Source organism: Danio rerio, chromosome 2 (assembly GCF_049306965.1).
Source record: "Danio rerio strain Tuebingen ecotype United States chromosome 2, GRCz12tu, whole genome shotgun sequence".
Taxonomy (NCBI): domain Eukaryota; kingdom Metazoa; phylum Chordata; class Actinopteri; order Cypriniformes; family Danionidae; genus Danio; species Danio rerio.
This window is the reverse complement of record NC_133177.1, coordinates 29,211,769-29,231,234: the sequence shown is the minus strand read 5'-3', so window position 1 is coordinate 29,231,234 and position 19,466 is coordinate 29,211,769. Positions and strand designations below refer to the sequence as shown.

Genomic DNA, 19,466 nt, shown 5'->3' with positions numbered 1-19,466 from the left:
GATGACAGACAGCCCCCAACACTGGGCCCTGGGACAGGAACCAGGGCATTTTCCACATACTTAAGGCTCGAAGGCAGCGCCGCGAGACCTTGATCATGCGGAAAGGATTCCCCTTGAGGGAAAACCCCCTGGATTTGAGCCACCACTGCAGGGGTCTCATGTACAGCAGACCGAACGGAATCACGCTGGCTGCTGCTGCCATGAGACCCAACAACCTCTGAAAGTGTTTCACAGTGATGAACTGGCCTAGTTTGACTCTGTGCACGGTTGACTGAATCGAAGCGATTCATGGCGGGGACAGACGTGCTCGCATCGTCATGAAGTCCCATAGCACACCTAAAGAAATGGTCGTCCTGGCTGGAACAAGCACACTTCTTGCGGTGTTTAACCGAAACCCCAACCTTCTGATATGGGTGAGAACGACATCTCGATGCCGAACTGCCATATCGTGAGTCTGAGCTAGAATTAGCCAATCGTCTATGTAGTTTAGGATACGTATCCCCTGCATACGAAGTGGAGCTAGTGCCGCTTCGACTATTTTGGTAAAGGTTCGAGGTGACAGAGCTAGGCCGAATGGAAGAACCCGATACTGGAACGCTTCGCCCCCGCAAGCGAACCTCAGGTATTTCCTGTGTTGGGGAAGGATGGAAATATGGAAGTATGCGTCTTTCAGGTCTATCGTCACAAACCAGTCCTCGGACTGAATTTGTGACACCACGTTTTTGATGGTTAACATCCTGAACCTGAGGGCCCCGACGGACCGATTTAGATTTCTCAGATCTAATATGGGACGCAATCCCCCATCCTTTTTGGGAACTATAAAATACCGGCTGTAAAACTCTGACTCTCTGTCGAGTGGGAGAACACGCTCTATTGCGCCTTTTATTAATAAGGCCAGTACTTCCTGTTCCATAACCAGAGCCTGTTCTGGCTTCACTATGGTGGGTGCAATACCGTTGAAGCGAGGTGGGCGTGCACAAAACTGTATTTTGTAGCCATGTTCTACTGTGAACAGGACCCACTGGGACACCATCGGCAGGTGTTTCCACGCTGCCAAAAAATGTGCTAGGGGTACCAGCCTCTCGAGACTGGCCTCTGGTTGTTCTTTGACCCCCCTGCAGAGGGGGTGGGGCCCCCAATGCCCTCAGACACTGAGGAACGCCCACCCCGGGAGACACAGCGCCCCCCACCAACATAAGTGGTGAGGTGGCCTCTCCCTTTCTCCACGGACCCTGGTTCAGTGAGAGCGCTGAATGGTGCTCTCTGTGTCCAGGGGGGGCCCTGGAAAGCCTGACTCCCAACACGTCAGGACTTTGTTTTATCCTTTGTACTTCATGATATGAGGAGCTGGTTGACGGCTGGGACTGTCTTTTAAAAGCCCCCTGACTTTTTGATCTTGGGGGGAGAAAGTCCCCGAGGGAGCTAGAGCGTTTTTTAACTCTGTCGAGGGATTCGGCGACGCGATCGACGGCGTCACCGAAGAGCCCTGAGCTCGATATTGGAGCGTCCATAAGAATAGCTCTATCGGTTTCTGACACTTCTGCTTGTGTCAGCCAGAGGTGCCGCTCAGTAGCCACCAGGGTAGCCATAGATCGCCCCATACTAGAGGCTGCCTCTTTAGTAGCTCTTAAAGCTAGATCTGACACCCGAAGAGCTTCTCGAAGCTCTTCGGGTGTTGCTCCCCGACCATCTAGGCACTCTTTAATTAGGTCAGCCTGATATGCCTGCAGCACTGACATGGTGTGCAGGCATCCAACAGACTGACCAGCCGTCATATATGCTTTACTGACTAGACCCGATGTTACTCTTAATGTGCTCGACAACAAAGGAGGGACCCTTGCAGATTTTAGATCTGAACGACGATGACGTGCTAAGTCCTCTTCTATCATTGGCATTACTGTACATGCCTTTTCCCCTAGCCCACGAACTGCTGAATAAATAGCTGTTTTTGGTGTCATTAACCATGCTGAATACGGATTTTTCCATGATTTAGAAACCGCATCATGTAGCTCGGGACAAAAGGGGAGGTCCCTTAGTGGAGGATCTACTCTGCTAGGTAATTCTCTCTCATCCAGCATTCCTGTCAGACGCAGCTGCTGCTGCTCACGTGCTGGCTGCCAATCTATTACTTCGAACCTGTCAGCAGCACGTGAAATCACCTCCACTAACTCCTCATATTCCACTGACTGGGGCGGCAGATTCCCCGACCCTCTTTGTATTTGTTGCTGCGGCGCCTCGGTTTCCTCGGAAACGGAGGACGCCGCCCTCCCACGAGGCGCAGAAGAAACCGCAGAGCGTGCTTCTGACGCTCCCGAAGGAGGATTAGATCTCACGGATCCAGAGAGAGAAAGGACAGAGTCCGTCTCCATCTCATCCGCCAGATCTAGCTGCGAACCCCACGACCGAAGTCGACGCTCAGCCTCAGCACGAGCGGGACCCAAACCGCGAGGAGCGTGCGCCACGGGAGCTTTATTAAAGAACTCTCTCCGACTACGCAGCTCTTTACGGGAGAGGATGTCACAGTGTCCACAGTCAGCATTCTTAAATGCTGACAGGGCATGCTATTCTCCCAAACACTCTAAACACAAATCATGTGAGTCACCAGCCGTAATAAAGCGAGGGCATGGAGGCACACAACGTTTAAAGTTTTTCTCTGCCATACCAAAATAAAAAAGTAAGTTGTCAGTTTTTTTGTATTTTGTGTATGCAAATCAGTTATGAAAGTTCACAGAAAGAGGGTGTATTTTCACGTGCGTGCTTCTTGAAAGCAAAGAAGTTGATACTGAATGCTCAGTACAGGCTTTTATACTCTCTGGTCTGACGACACCTGCTTCATTACATTAGATTGATTTCACATGTGCTTCAAGACGCGTATAAAAGAGGTGTTCCCCTAGCGTTCTGGTTAGACGCAGTGTTGAAGTTCCCTAGAAGGGGAATGTATATTTTTCCTGACCTTAGCTACATTAATAGAAACTATGTACTCATCATTAAATATTAATGATACTGTTAAAAGAATATATGACTATTTTTTGAGTATGGACACTTTTAATGAGAGTTTTTATTGAGAAATTCAGTTTGTTTCCCTGAAAAAAGTGAAAAATATTCCTGATACAGTAATAAGACAATCATGTCATGACAGATTTACGCCTTGCTAATGTCAAGTTGTCATGACAAAGCTACGGACAGGTTGTGATGTATTTATGTCAGTATGTCATAACAAATACATCTCAAACTGTGACATGTTTGTATTAATTTTTTTTCAACTCATTCTGAAAACGTACCCCTATATGCGTTTCTGGAGATCGCAAATTATGTTAGCAGAACGTATAGCTGCATTTAGCTTTTAAAAAGAATGGTAAGGGGTGGTATGACGCTGTTCCTTTTTGCGCTTACCAGTTAACCACTTATCTTCGTGTAGTCAGCTTTCCCCATGTTACTAGTTTGTCAAGTTAGCTCGCCACGTATGTCGACAACCTAGAGACGCAGGGATGAGTTGATGACGAGGTTCCAGTCCGTTGAAGAACGATTCCAGAAACCAGGTAAGACAAAAACTGAAGCCAAAAAAATAAAATTAAACAAGTAAATAACAAGATGGGAATGTGGTCAAATCTAAAAACGTGGTAAAATCGGACAAGGGCTTTTCTTTTTCAGCATTGCTTTTTAAAACTGTCAGTTGGGTTTAGGGAAGTGGGTGTTTGGGTCAATCGGTGCTTTTGAAAACATTATTGGCTGGGATTAGGGAAGGAGGAGGGTGGGTCAGTCAATCATTCAGTGAGTCAACAGCAGCCTCTAGTGGAAAATTTTAAATCTCAAAAAGCATACACAGTGGCCTCTGGTGGATTTGCGAAAACAAAAACAGCAAAAAACATAGATCCTGGGATGTATTTGCCGCTCTCCAGAAATGTATATAATGGTATGCTTTCAAAATGAACTCGGGTTGATTTTTTTCCATAACTTAGCCAATGACACTTAATGACAGTTGAGAGAAACATGCATAAAAACTCCTTCATATTCAACACGTCATGTCATGATAAAAAACATTTTGAACACCCTCTTCAAGAAAAATATTACTCTATCTATTTTAAATCATTAAATATTTGGTGTCTGTAATTCAGCTGAGACTGTAGTGAAAAAAAACATGATATTGGGAAAAAATGCTTTCAATATGTGATATGATTAAACAATCTTAAAAAAAAAAGTTTTCTCAATTCAAATGAGTAGAGGATTAAGCCTTAAAACTGTATTCCATACACATTTGGCCTCCAGGATTAGATTAGAGAGCCACCAAAATATGTATATTAAAACAAATAACCAAAATGAGATGATGTTCAAGCATGTATACCTATTGCACTGATTTCATAGACCCTGGTCTTTTTCCAGGCACTCTGTAAGTTGAGCTTTTCTACCTGTGAAATGTGTTTCCTCATCACTGATAAAAACTGAAAACACATTTTGACATGGCCATGCACTTCCACAGGCCCCTGTATGGGTCATTTTCATGTCATCCAGCAGATCGGTCACAGATGAAGAGAAACACCCTGCTGCAAATTGCAAATAACACCATCCCTTGTTCTGACATTGATCTCTGATTAGGGCAGCGGGCGACACCGTTATTTAGGCTTAGGAAGGAAATAGCAATCACATTCTCCATCTTACTCAGGCCCCTCTTTATTTAAAACACAGTGCTGGGTCTTCACCTCAGCCGCTGTCCTTATCGTCTTGGAGAATCATACACGAGTATAATGTTACATTTGTTGAGGAAACATGCTTATTAGGAAAGTGCAGAAGAATGGCTGCTTTACAGAAACAAGAGAGAGAGATAAAAAAGTTTTAAATGACTATTTATACTCAGTGTACTTTATTTCTTGTGAGCATTCCTGTGTTTTTTTAGCATTAGGCATAGTGAACACTGCGGCCAGGATTCTGACCAGAACCAGAAAATCAGAGAGCATCACACCTTCCTCAGGTATTTATACTGGCTCCCAGTTAGATTCAGAATAGATTTTAAAGTATAATTACTTGTCTAAAAAAACACTAAATGACTAATTATTTCATTCTCCTTCAGCTTGGTTGCTTTTTTTATCAGGGGTTGCCACAGTAGAATGAACCGCCAACTTCCCTAGCATATATTTTACACAGCAGATGCTCTTCAAGCTCCAACCCAGTAACGGGAAACATCTATACACACTAATTCACACACAAACACTATGGCTAATTTGGTTTATTCAATTCACCTATAGCACAAGTCTTTGGACTGTGGGGTAAATTGAAGCATCCGGAGGAAACCCATGCCAACACGAAGAGTACATGCAAACTCTACACAGAAATGCCAAATGAATTAGTTGGGGCTTGAACCTGCGACCTTCTTGCTGTGAGGCGACAGTGCTGATCCACCGTGTCGCCCTGACCTTAAAAATAACCTTAAAAAATAAATAAATACTGCTTTTATCCCAGCCAAACTAAGAACTTTACAATTTTCTTCTCCAAAAAATTTTATAAATAAATAAATTAGAGGAATTGCTGCTGAAATTTCCTTCCTTTGTAAATTAACTGTCTGCTTTACACATAAAATTTAGAATTTTCTATTTCAAATTTACTAAAAAAGCTACAATTCCAATAACATTTTATGCACTGTAATGTCTGCCAAATTTAAAAACCAAGGAAAATGTGTAAATGTGTAAATGCAAACACTCAAAAATCCTCCTAAAAAGCCCACTGTGTCATTTTAAAGTTTCGTCAGAAAAAAACTTACACTGAAAAGAAATGTTACAAACTATTTATATGGGCTGAATTTGAACAAACTAATTAAATTCAGTAATGTTCAACTTAATTTATTTGAATAAATTAAGCCCAAATAAATTGTTTGCAACCACTTCCCTTCACTTCCCAATCTGTTTATTTTTTTAAGTGTACAACTGTGGAAGTGTACAGTATACTGTCACACTTAATACATAAAGTAGACATACCCCTTTTCTACTGACATTGGTTCTCATGCAAGTCCCTGGCTTACATTTACTTTCACAGCATTCTGTTTCCACATGCCAGAAACATTAGTTCAACTCCAACCCTAAAAACTTGCTGGTTTCAAGCAGAGCTGAGGAGTGGAAAAATGCTGACATTCTCTGAATGCAGTCCCTTTGAGCAAATGGAATAACACTGACCTTTTTTGATTTGTATTTTTACTTTGATACCCAGTATGTGAAAGAGCAAGTGATTCAAGGGTTTCAGTTTAAATTGACCTAAAATTTTGCTTACTGTGACCACTAACAGAAGAGCCGAACATTGTGATGAGCAATGTTTGTTTTTAGACTTGTGATAAAAAAACACACAGTAATGTCACACCATCAACCATTCCTCAAGTCCAGAAAGCAAACCATTCTAATTTCTTCGAAAATACACAAAAAAAAATTCCTTTGCTGTTTTATTCAAACTAAGTATTTAAAATAAGCTGAAATAACACAATTCTTGAGTGTTTTTGGAGACAACTTAATTGTTTTATGTTCATTCCACTTAAATTTGTAAAAACTAACAAGTTAACTTAATTAATTTAAGTTTTCACAAACACAAATCGATTTGTGAAACCAAGCAGCAACCTACCGCTCTTCCTCGTGAAGCAAATATGAAAGTAACTGAATCTGCAATTACTCAAAATTCTGCTAGTCCTGGCTCAATAATAGAGCAGATTTTTATTGAGCCCACTGTTAAAAGGGCCATTTTACAGCAGAAAAAAAGGTGTTTACAGCCTGGTACAAGGAAAGATTTTGGTTCATATAGCTAATAGACAACTGTGAGGGGGGTGAATTTTTTTATAACTCATCCGTTTCGTTTATATTGAGTCTGCATAATTAAGGGTGTGGACACTTGAGTGACAGCTAAGTCTCGCTGTTTGCTGTCTTGTTACCTCAGCTGATTCAGGCTGATTAGTCGCTGGACTCTGCAAATTCATAGTATTTTTGTTTTGTTTTATGTGGTCTTACACCAGTGGTGCTCAACCCTGTTCCTGGAGATCTACCTTCCTGCATAGTTCAGCTCAAACCCTAATCAAACACACCTGAACCAATTAATTAGGACCTGAACAGCACTTGATAATTACAGGCAGGTTTGTTTGATCAGGGTTGTAACTGAAATCTGCAGGAAGGTAGATCGGAAGTGAACTGAAGCTTTATACAGTCAGTTGCTTTTTGGAACTTTTTCTTACAATTATCAGATGATATGGCATGTTTACTGTGGTCACAAACCATTTACATTGCCTCCATTTCCCAGATGAGTGAAATTATATACATATATCATATCGATAAATGTATTTGTTTTATTTAAGATCACTTATCATTTTCTTTAGAACTTGAATGCACTCCAGAATCTGACATATTGATTAGCTGTAGGCTCTAGAACAGTCATCTGAAACACTGTCATACAGGGTTATGCCTGGATTTCATAAATAACCTTGCATTTACTAACACAGACTACATTTGAAGTATTTGGAAGCAATTTCTGTTTTCCTCATGTAGAAAAGCATCATAAGAACAATGTTTAGTGGCTCAATGTATTACAGCAGTTTTTTTTTAAAAGACTAAACACTTTATTGCTATAGTGGACAACCAAGCACATGTGGTAATGACGTATTAACTGTTTCTACCAAAGAACAGACTGTCTAAGCAAAATGCTAGCAGGCGTCTGTAGCCCTTTTTTGGTTACCTCATGTTGGTGCAATGACGTGCGAACAAAATAACATGCCCACTTGTAGCTTCATTTGCACCCTTCAGAAACCTATGGGTGACACGACAAATACTACATCCATATTTTTTGCAGTCTCTATGTGGAACCCAGCATTTTTTTTACAGAGTAGGAAAAAACAACTGGACACAGGAGATCAAGCATTAATTTAAACTGATAATATACTTAGATATGTTGACCGACAGGTTTCCCAAACAACAGAGCTCACATAATGCTTAAAGCCATGTATGTGTTTTCTTAGTAAGGAAAATCTCAATTACACAAGGTGCCATTTCTCCAGCCCAGTCACACGCCTAATGCAAACCCCCGAGTCGATAAAAAATCTCTAGGTAGGAACATAAGAGCGCTGTTCATCTCCAGAACAAAACAAGCACAGGTTTCACAGCTGGTGCACATTAGAATGGGACGTGGCAAATCAAAGGGAGGAAAAATAAGAGGGTGGGCACTGGACCATCGTGCAGATGGATAAACGTCTATGCCAATAGAATGTTCCCAAACTAACATTCCTTCTAAAAATACACACTGCGCTGATGGAGCGCCTGCACACCAGTGACGTGTGAGGAGTCAGACGCAAAGCTGAGCTACCGCTGGAAACAACATCCCCAAAAGGAGCGCCACTTTGATCATCCAGTTCCAAAGATCATAACGCCACTGGAGCAAAACACCAGTTGAAAGGGTTTGTGTTTCGCGAGAGCAAACTCAATCTATCTACATCTTCAGGCCTCCAGGAGCAGCGGCTTTGATCTGCCTGCTCTGCATGTTTCAGTAGGGATGACCGACGGAGAGAGAAAACAGTGGAATCAGGGCATGGGGCCAGAATAAGCAGGTCTGCTGGGGAGCTCAGTCAAGATCTTACATATTTACTTCATTTCAGCATTATAGGGTGTCCCGGCCCCTCCTTGTGTATCTCACAAGTAGAAAAGCATGTTTTAGGGTAGTAAGGACACCTCAAGCTGGGCAACAATACAAATCAACAAATGATGAACATACCTTTAGATGTTCTTACTAACAATGTTCCGGAGCTCAGGGTTTTCAAAAGAATGCAGAAGACTGCTGTACTTGTGTATCTGTGACCTTCGGCCAGTGATGGGCAACTCCAGATCCACTTTCCTGCTGAGTTTAGTTTCAACCCTAATCAGATACACCTGAACAAGCTAATCAAGAGCTTCAGGATTACAATGAAAGCTACAGGCATGAGTTTGTTCGATGTTGGTGGTAGTCTCTGCAAAAAAATAAATCCAGAGAGCCGGAGTTGCCTAAGTCTGCCTTAAGCGTTGAGTTCAGTGAATTATCTGTATCATATTTTCTCCGCTTTGTTCCATGTGGGACGTAAAGTATCATGATTTGTTCACTTAGCTGGATCAGTTGTGGTGTGTTGCACTTCATCACGTCAATTCAATTTAATAAAATTTAGAGGTCTTTATTGTCTATCCCACTTTAGACATAGGCTCAAACACAAACAACAAAACATTGATACACTTAAACAATTTGGTACCTTGAAACTATTAGGTTCTGTCGGCGATCTAAATGATTTTGAGGTATTGAGCTTCAAAGTTTTTGCATTACATATAGCAACCAATATGTGCGTAACATTTCTGTTTCACACATTAACATGACAGAGACCCTCAGTGTACTATAAATGTAAATTATCAAAGTTGTCTTTCATTTGCAAATTGGAGTAAAAAAAAACACAGTAAATACAGATAGAACCTTCTAATTCTGAAAGTAATTTTCCACTTGGAAATATAAGGTTCTATCTGGCAGATCATTTAGTGAAGCATTACTTTTCAACAAAATACAATCAAAAATCTATAACTTGGATTCATAACAATATGTTGATGTTTGGGAAAGTTACATTTTTGCTTTCTATAACATTTATTTCATGTTTTAGGATAGATTAAATTATAGTTCAAATTAAGCATACAAGGTTGTGCTGAATATTTTGTCCTGTGCATTTTATCATTTTATCTAATTAATATGGTAATATTTATAAAATGTTATGCTTTACATGAATTATATATTATATTATATTATATTATATTATATTATATTATATTATATTATATTATATTATATTATACTTGTTGAATTATTTGCCCCATCAATTAAATGAAGTATTTGCCCTTCAAGGCTTAATATTAAATGTAATGACTTTAAAAGAAAACAGACAATGAGCAAATGAGTTTATTAAACATTGAAAAATGTTTCACTTACCATATATACACAAATAAAAATATTTTACATTTAATATATACATTTTTTTTCAATGTAAAATGTAATGTTTCATCTCAATGTCAAAAATGCTTCCAAGTCATCACATATACACACATCTCAATTTTGTGTGGTGCAGCATTATTTAACCGACTCTAATTTTGTGTGATTTTGTCTTTCTGGTCTTTCCTGCTGTCAACGGAACAGTACAGCGAAATGACAAAGAAAGCTGATCCTAATTGGTCTTAGTGCGTGCATTAAAAATGCTGATTGGCTCACAGAAAGAACCTAATAGAGCCAAGCTAGAGTTTGACTTTGTACATAAACCGTTTTTGTTGTTTAAATAAAAAGTCTTAAAATGTAAACAACTTATAAAAACATTATATAGTGTAAATAAGTTGTCATTTAATAGGAATATGTGTATAACTCAATTTAAACTAAAATTTTTTATTAAAAAAAAAAAAAAAAACAATGGCAGTGGGAATAAAGGCCTTCTTGTACTTGGCCTATTTTGCTAAAGGGATTTTATACCATTTACCAGACGGAGGAAACTTAAAAGAACCATGTAAATAATGGGAAGAGTCTTCCACAATAGCAGAGGGTTTTTTTTTTTTTGGGTTTTTTTTTTTGTCATTGCTATAAATAAATCAGTGAGAGGTGTTTGTCACTCACCAATTATTTTACTTGCTATGCTTACCAACCATAAAAGTTTATTTTCACTTTTAACAGAGAGGGAGTCAAACCAGAAAACAATGTTAAAAGTAAGGACAGACTCAATAAGTGACTTAAATACGACAATCAAAATGTCCTTCTCAATATCAAAACTTCTCAGTTTTCTCAACAGAATCCACCGCTGCTGAGCCTTTTTGAAAACACTCTCTGAGTGTCTATTAATGGCTCGTTACCACTGACTGGTTATTACTAACTTTTCTATGAACATGAGTTGATTATAACTGCAGATCAATGACAGTGCAAAATAGCCTACTGTCACGTCTGCAATAAATAAATGCAACATATATGAACATATACAGACCCTTACAATCTCCAATATGTTACCAACTACAGAAGAACTACACACAACAGATATTTAGTCCTAATTTAGGTTAAAAAACAACAGAAAATATAGCCCACAGTCAGAGCAGACCTCTCATCTGTGTTTGTAATCTTTAGCAGCACATGTAGCCTCTGTTAGAGAACAATTCCATCATTCTGAGTTCAAAACAGTCCAAAAGGTGATAATAATAGTTAAACAAGGCAGTTTGTTCACATTTGCTGAAAAAATAATGTGCTCCTTTTTTTAAGAGTTTAAACTTGAACTCTTAGTTGATTTACCGAGAGATTAAAAACTCTTGAGTTTTCGGTTTCAGAAGAGCTGATCTGAGTTGGGTCAGTCAAGTCTGAGTAGACCAACTCAGAGCTAAGCGTGCACACTGTGACTATAAAAAGGCATTATCAATGGAGCGCAGATATTACGAGTGAACATGGCAACATCTGAAAAAAGAGATGACCATTTCTTTCTCCAGCTGAACTTGATGTGCTCATGCAAAGTTATAGCAAGTATGAGCTTATATATTTAAAAAGAAGCAACCACTGCATAAGTGAAACAGAGCGTGGGAAAACAGTTGCTAAAGTTAATGCGTAATTTTACATTTAAAGTATTTAAATATTTAGGTATAATAAGTAATGTTATGTGTGACATTTAAAAAATATACATATATATATAAACTTTTATACACGTTGATCAGTTTTAAAAGACCTAAAACTACACTTGTGTGTCTGCCTTTTTTATTGATCAAGTGATAGAGGTTGATATGACATTTAGATTGTAATCAGTTTTTAGAAAGAGTAATAATCTTTTTAATCTAGTTACAGTACATGTCAAAGGACAGTGAATTTAAGCTAATTATTTATGAAAAAAAGGACAAGCCATTCTCGTACGTAACTTTGTTCTGTGTGTGACTAAAATGTAGGCAATAGCTGTGTTTCCATCCAATTATATTACATAAATGTATGTGCAAAACTGAAATAATGCATGAAAGATGTGCAAATAAAGCAGCGTTTCCATCCAACAAGTCAAAGAGAATAAAATCGGCACTTCCTGATTAACTGGCACCAAAAATCAATAGTAAAAACAAAATTTACTGCGGTAGAAGAAGCTGTGTCAATCTTTTCTTTATTTAATAAATGCACTTGCGCCTCAGAAGACAATGTTGACACACAATGAACACAAGGGGCGTTTGAAGCTATGAGGCGCGGAGAACAGCTCTGGAGGTCAATAATTATATACATTAATAGTGAAAGGTTAAGCCATTTTAGCATGACCACAACAACATTTAAGATGTTTTACAGTGTGCTTAGCCTGCTGGTTTGTCCATTCAGACACATATTTATTAGCATATTATGCTAACCTTTTTTTAATGTACATACTGGAATTTGTTCAGTAAAAGTGTTTCCATCAATCATGCACATCTTTTCTTATTGAATAAAAGTTTATCCTACTCAGTTATGCGCATGTTTTTTATGAGTATTTTCAAAAATTTTGTGCATCATGACGTTTCCATCAATCATTTTTATGCGCTTATTCAAAATGAGTATAAATATAGGTAAGTGGAAACGTAAGGCTAAGGCCAGAAATACAGCTTCGTCTTTAAAAAAGAGGAAAAACCCAGAGTTTCTCTCATTTTAGGGTTAAAATACTCTAGGTTTTCACTTAACCTCCTTTCTAAAACAGGCCCAGATCGGGTTTCAAAAGCACGTCAATAATCAAGCACAGGTTATTGTCATCAGCTCAAGAAGTTTGCTATTTCAGATATAGACGCGCGGCGAGCGCAAGCAAGAAATTCCACTGTGATCTCTAGGCTTTGTGTGTGTTTTAAACATTCTGGCGTGTTGCATAAGCAAATGACGTTTCTCTGCAAACCAATAGCGTTCAGCTGCGCATCTAGCTCCACCTTTTGGTTCCCTTTCTCGTGTTTGGTGCCTTTTCGAAAGGGTGCCGAAAAAAGTGGTACGATAAGGTTTCGTACGCCTTTTGACAGTGGAAACTGCCATAAAAGCGTACCAAACCGTACCGTACCATACCACTCAGTGGAAACGGGCCAAAAGCGTACCAAACCGAACCGTACCACTCAGTGGAAATGGGTCATATGTGGGCTAAACTGAGGATTAATTATCATTGTTTTGGAACAAAATGCATTCAGTGACTAAATCTCTGAAATTTCATGAATTCTTTTCTCACCACACAACAACTGCCAAAAATCTTTGTATGTACAGGACATGTTGTACGCACTTACATACTGTTTTCAAAACAATAACATAATGCACAACTGAATAAGACAGCAAAATTCAACAGCAATATTTCATTGAAACATATTTCAAATCTAAAAATGCAGTTTAACCAGCCAGACTAGCATTACTATTGTATCTGTATCAGTGGATGGTGTATACAAATTCTTGTATTTTGAAATAACTAAATAAATGAACAACATAAAATATTTACAAATTCTACATCATGTCTGATTCATTGCAGTACCATATATTGCAGCTATAAACAATATATATTGCAATTATAAACAGAGATGTGTCCTTGTTTTACACAAGAAAACACTTTGTAATGCTACATATTGTTAGTGTTTTTTAGCTCTTTGTTTTGTGTGTGACAAAGTATGTTTGTCGGCTGTCAACCTTTGCTAGTGTTCTGGAAAGAATGAGATTATTTGAGACCAGAATAAAGTGTTTTTGTAGTTGTAGTGCATTTTGAATGTGAAATAAACTGCTTTGCCAAGCTGAAAGTATATTTTGAGAATTCTGTGAAGAGTTTGACGAGAGTGACCTAAGTATTGAGAAATGTGTCCTAGCTTCTGTTGTCCAACTTGTGATCAAATTGACAAAATGTTTATAATTTTCCAATCTGTTTCCTTAACACATCCCACCAATGCCATACCATCTGCATATTAGATAAGTGTCAGATTTTCATTGTCAAAAGTTATATCATTTATATAAATAAAAAATAAAATTTGCGATAAAACACATCCTTGAGGAAGGCTGGTATTTAACACCACATTCTCAGACTTTTTACCATTAGCTACTACATGCTGTGGTCTAGGCATGGGACGGTAACTATGTTCAAGGTATATCACGGTTTGGAAAAGTCAAAATTTTCTGCTATACTGTTCCTAAGGTATAAGTAAGATTTTTATTATTATTATTATTATTATTTTATTTTTTAGGAAAGCAGTATCTCCAACAGACAACATCTCCAAAGTTGCCATTTTAAACTTTTTTTTAAAAAAAATCATCGTTTTTGAAACAAATAAAAACAGCAGAAGTCAATAATTCATTTGAATTATTTAGCCTGACATGTTTACTGCTCCAAAATATTTTAAATATTTCTTAAATTAAAATATATTGTGTAAAAATGGGAAAATGTTATGTTTTTTTACCCAGACATTAAAAAAAAAGAATACATTTTAGAGCAGTAATCTCAATACCGTGATACAATGAAACCGTGATATTTATATCCAAGGTTATCATACCATCAGAATCTTATACCGCCCCATGCCTACTGTGGTCGATCCCGAAAAAAAATATTGATACACAAAATAAGCGTTTAAAATAAGAAATATCCTTCAGTTCTGTGATCACTGTGCCTTATTTCGTAGTGGTGTCTAAGGGAATTATTTGAAATTCATTTGTAAGCACACATCAAAGCCATTGATTGCAGCAGCTTTTGAACTCAGTGACAACTCTTTGACTTTTTGTCCTCCTGTACAGGTCTTCATTTATGATTTTTATAAGCCAGAATATTGGACATATCCTCATAAGGCATCTATTGTGAAAGCAACTCATCACGCTCATGTGAACTGTAGTTACTCTGCAACATTCTGAGGCCTACAGCCGGACTGCTTAGACAAATCTGTTGTAAAGTGGTAGCTTTGTGGTGGAGCTGTATTGCCTATATGGAAAATGCACCTCTATAGTTTTCTGTTTCTATGCGTTTTTTTTTCTGTTGTTCTTGCTGATTGGGCTTTCTAGGTGTGTGGAATTGTTGACATGTTCCAGTGGTTCATTACTGAACATGATTGACAGTGATGAACCAGGGATGCAACGGTCTGGGAAAGACATAGTGACACACAAGCTTGTTATTTGTAAACTTGCTGCTTTCTTAGTGAATCATCTATACTGTATATCTGTGTTGCTTAACAACTGTGTCAGGTCTTGTCAACAACTATTAGTTTTTTAACAACTGTAAAAGATAAGGAAAATAAACATACTACTAGACTGTTCAAAATAAAGGTTCCAGAAGAGCTACTTTTCAGTGATACCATAGAAAAAAACATTTTATTTCAGCAATTTCCATTTCAATTGTTTTTATTATTGTTTTGAAGAGCTATAAAAAATTAAAACAAATTTAAAAGACTTAATGTTCCCCTATATAAAGTAGGGCTGTGTGATATGGGCAAAAGAAACCTCTCACTATTTTCTTAAACAATATTGTGCTTTAGATTTTAATCAGGATTCTGACACACACACACACACACACATACAGACGTTTTACAGTGTGAATCTGAAACACAATTCCAAAGAAAAACAATTAGATCTTCATTTAAGACCTGTAACATTCTCCAAGGACTCTTTAAAACAGACATAAAATAAAAATCACCTAATAAAGGTGTAAAAAATTGTCTCTACAACAGACCTATGAAAAACACACAAACTGTGTGTGTGTGTGTGTGTGTGTGTGTGTGCGTGTGTGCGTGCGTGTTCTGATGTTCTGCTTTACCACATATCAGAAGTAGCTGTGTGTGCTTTTGTATGAGTCCACACATAAATTTTGTCATGCATAGATCATAGACCTCTTTGTGACGCTGCCGTGAAATAGGCTGTTCACATATCGCATTTTTTGCGCTCACAATTGTATTATTTCCTATGGAGATGTATTCACTTTAATCTTCTATTCACTATAATCTTCTGTGAAGCGACTTTGACACAATCTACATTGTAAAAGCGTCATACAAATAAAGATGAATTGAAAGATGTGCGAATCGCTAGCATATTCCAGGCAAACCCAGTTGAAAACATCTTTTCAGAATGCTGTAAGCGCATCGCGAGTCACGTAACAAGAACTTTGTATAGAATTTACACACTTCAGTAGACTAATTGCCTCAGAAAAACACAGAAAACCCAAACACTGCAGGGCTTTTGAGTTTTCCCCTTTAATAAAGTCTCCTGTTCTCACACTCTGTTCAGGTGCGCTGCGTTATAATTCAAATACAACAGGCTACAGCAAAAAAAAAAAAAAAGCTGTAAGGCAATTTAAAAATCATGCAAGTTCAAATCGCAATTTAGATTCAATTTCAATTAATCGCACAGCCCTACTAAAATGAAACCATTACTCAATTTTCCACTACCGTGCTGAATGGTTCTGCGAACAGTCAGGTATGGCCCCAGCTGTATTTTCACATGAGCCTGTTACTACATGACATGATTACAAATTATTCGCGACTGAAATTCAAGGTGCGGTTAAACAACCGTGCTGAATTCTGATAGACTGGCAGAGTGCGCATGTCGTGATTCTGTTGCTTGGTTCCTAATTTCTCCATAGCAAGATAAATAAAAAAGAGCTTGTTTGTTGTTCAACAAATAAATATGAGATATTAGAATATTTCTGATCATTGTCCATCACCCCCTCTTCAATTCCAGAGGGTTCTGTTAGCAGCACCACAATGGAAAATTAAGTAGTAACCATGTTGACTGGCCTGTATTGGCATGGATTGGAACAGTTCAGCAAAGACAAACATTCGGCTCGATAGTGGAAAGTTGATGCCAATAAAGAATGTTGTTTTCTACAACATCCATTGTCACCCTGACAGTCAAAATCACATAGATTGTGCTATATTCTGGCTGATATTTTGCGTTCTGAAGCCAGTAAAACAATGACCCATTGATATCCTTATTAAATTTAATGAAGACTGTAACATCTGACAGATTTTTGGAGGTAATGGAAAGAATAGACTCAGATTCCACTGGGACATCCTGTTCAAAAGCCTCATTGAAACGCATCTGTTGAGAGCTGTACCCCAGGGTCAAATGGGATTTCCCTCCAATCAAACTTTTTCTGATGTTTCTAATTCAATTATGGGATTCCAACCCTCGATCTCTCTCACTCACTCATCTCTCTTCTGCTGTGCTCTGTCTACTGCAGGAGCCAGACATAAAACTTTCATGAAGGATCAGAAATGATTAAAAAAATACACACAAATGGAAGAATAGTGCAATTATCACAATGCCTTTAGCAGTGTAGAATTCATATTCCCACACTCTTGAAGATGTTTTACAAACACTGATGCGAACAGTCCCAGTGTTTTCACACTCGACTGATGTTTATTATTCAGTGTCGACAGTGATGTGGTTCCCAACATCGGCAGGAACAGTGAGAGATGTTTAGTCAGTTCATTCCGCAGCTGTCCGGGATATTCCAGCTGGCCACTTTTTCCATGACTAAATGTTATCTACACCATTTCTATAAAGCACACTGTACTATAAGTCATAACACTTACTGGGAATGACTTTTTATTTTGTTTTCATTCTTTAAGAACAATGTCCTGGCTCAGATCTAAAAGAAATGCAGTTGCTCAACAGCACATGCTGCTGCAGAGAGAAGAATTTCCTTTATCATTTCAAAACATTTTTGATATGTCTGGAAACTTCGAATCACCAGAGCAGTGACTTCAGCACAGAAACAAGAATTACTCCAAGTATTCATTTTCCTTCAACTTAGTCCATTATTTATCATGAGTCGCCACAGCAGGATGAACCGCTAACTATTCCGGCATATGTTTTATGCAGCAGATGCCCTTCCAGGTGCAACCCAGTACTGGAAAACACCTATACATTCTTACATTCACACACACACTCATGCACTATGACCAATTTTGTTTACCCAATTCACTTATAGCGCATGTCTTTGGACTGTGGGGGAAATCAGAGGACCCGGAGAAAACCCACACGAACATGCCACACAAAAATGCCAACTGGCCCAGCTCGAACCAGTAACCTTCTTGCTGTGAGGCGACAGTGCTAACCACTGGGCCACCATGCCACCCTTGAAAATATACTAAAATATCCTAAATATGACGTACTATATAAGACTACAGTGTGCAGAAATGAGCATGTACTTCATCTGCGCTCACATATTAGCATAAAACACCTCCACGGTAAAGCTGCAGACAATGTTATTTTCCTTCTGTTCCAAAGCACTTTTCTTATAAGGTGAAGCAGCCATGAGCTCATGTGGAAAAAGTTATTTTATCCCTTTGAATTGCTCTGATATGCCAAGAAATATCTTTTGATGTAGACATATGCCTAGTTGGTTAGATAATGTCATCCTGGGCTCATAAAACTCATCTGCCATGTACTTTCACCCTTATGTTGTTCCAGACTTGTATATCTTTCTTTCTGCTGAGGAACAAAGAAGGCGAGTTTTTGAACACTGTGCTGGTCACTTTTTTGCCGGCACTTTTAAAAATGAAAGATCCAAAACAGTGTTTTTGTAGCAATACCAACCGTTTTTTACCCAATGTGAAGAACATGTTAATATTATTCATTCATTTTCTTTTTGGCGTAGTCCCTTTATTAATCTGGGGTCGCCACAGCGGAATGAACCGCCAACTTATTCAGCATATGTTTTACGTAGCGGATGCCCTTCCAGCTGCAACCCATCACTTGGAAAATGTTAATATTAAGAGTTCAGATGCAGAAAACTCTAAGTGCTGTCTGAAAAAAAATTTAAATTATTCTCAACCTTCTTTGTTTATGTTGAGATGTTTAACTTTAAAGATCAGGGAAAGAACTTATTCTTTGCCATAAATGTGATGTTACTGAACATACACAGAAGGGTCTGATATAAATGCTCATTTTAGAGGAAAACAGGCGAAGCAGTGGCGCAGTAGGTAGTGCTGTCGCCTCACAGCAAGAAGGTCACTGAGTCGCTGGTCCATTCCTCCGGGTGCTCCGGTTTCCCCCACAGTCCAAAGACATGCGGTACAGGTGAATTGGGTAGGCTAAATTGTCTGTAGTGTATGACTGTGTGGTTGGATGTATGTGTGGATGTTTCCCAGAGATGGGTTGCGGCTGGAAGGGCATCCAGTAAAAACAAGTAAAAACTTGCTGAATAAGTTGGCGGTTCATTCCACGGTTCATTCCCTGGATTAATAAAGGGACTAAGCTGACAAGAAAATGAATGAATGAACTTATTCACAATGATGAAGCTCTTGTGAAATGAAAAGTGTCCAGGCTTTAAGGTTCTGTATTGTACATTTGATAAATGACTAGGGCTGTGTTAACCCTCAAATAAGAGAAACTCTGGGTTTTCCATTTAAAAATGGCAGGTTTGTCAAACTAGAAAAAGCAGTGTCAAGCCTATTTCTGAAAGAGAGGTAAATTTTTATCCAAGTCAGTTACAGTGGTAACTTGCTCTGTGAACCTAACCTGGTCAGGAGCAGGTTTTATTCTCTAAACTC

The 19,466-nt window shown here is 38.4% G+C and overlaps 1 protein-coding gene across 1 annotated transcript in view; it reads right to left on the bottom strand.

Moving 5' to 3' along the window:
* The window catches only part of slc7a14a (solute carrier family 7 member 14a), a 131,309-nt gene that overhangs the window by 98,298 nt on the left and 13,545 nt on the right, over positions 1-19,466 (bottom strand). The gene's annotated exons all lie outside the window — the stretch shown is intronic.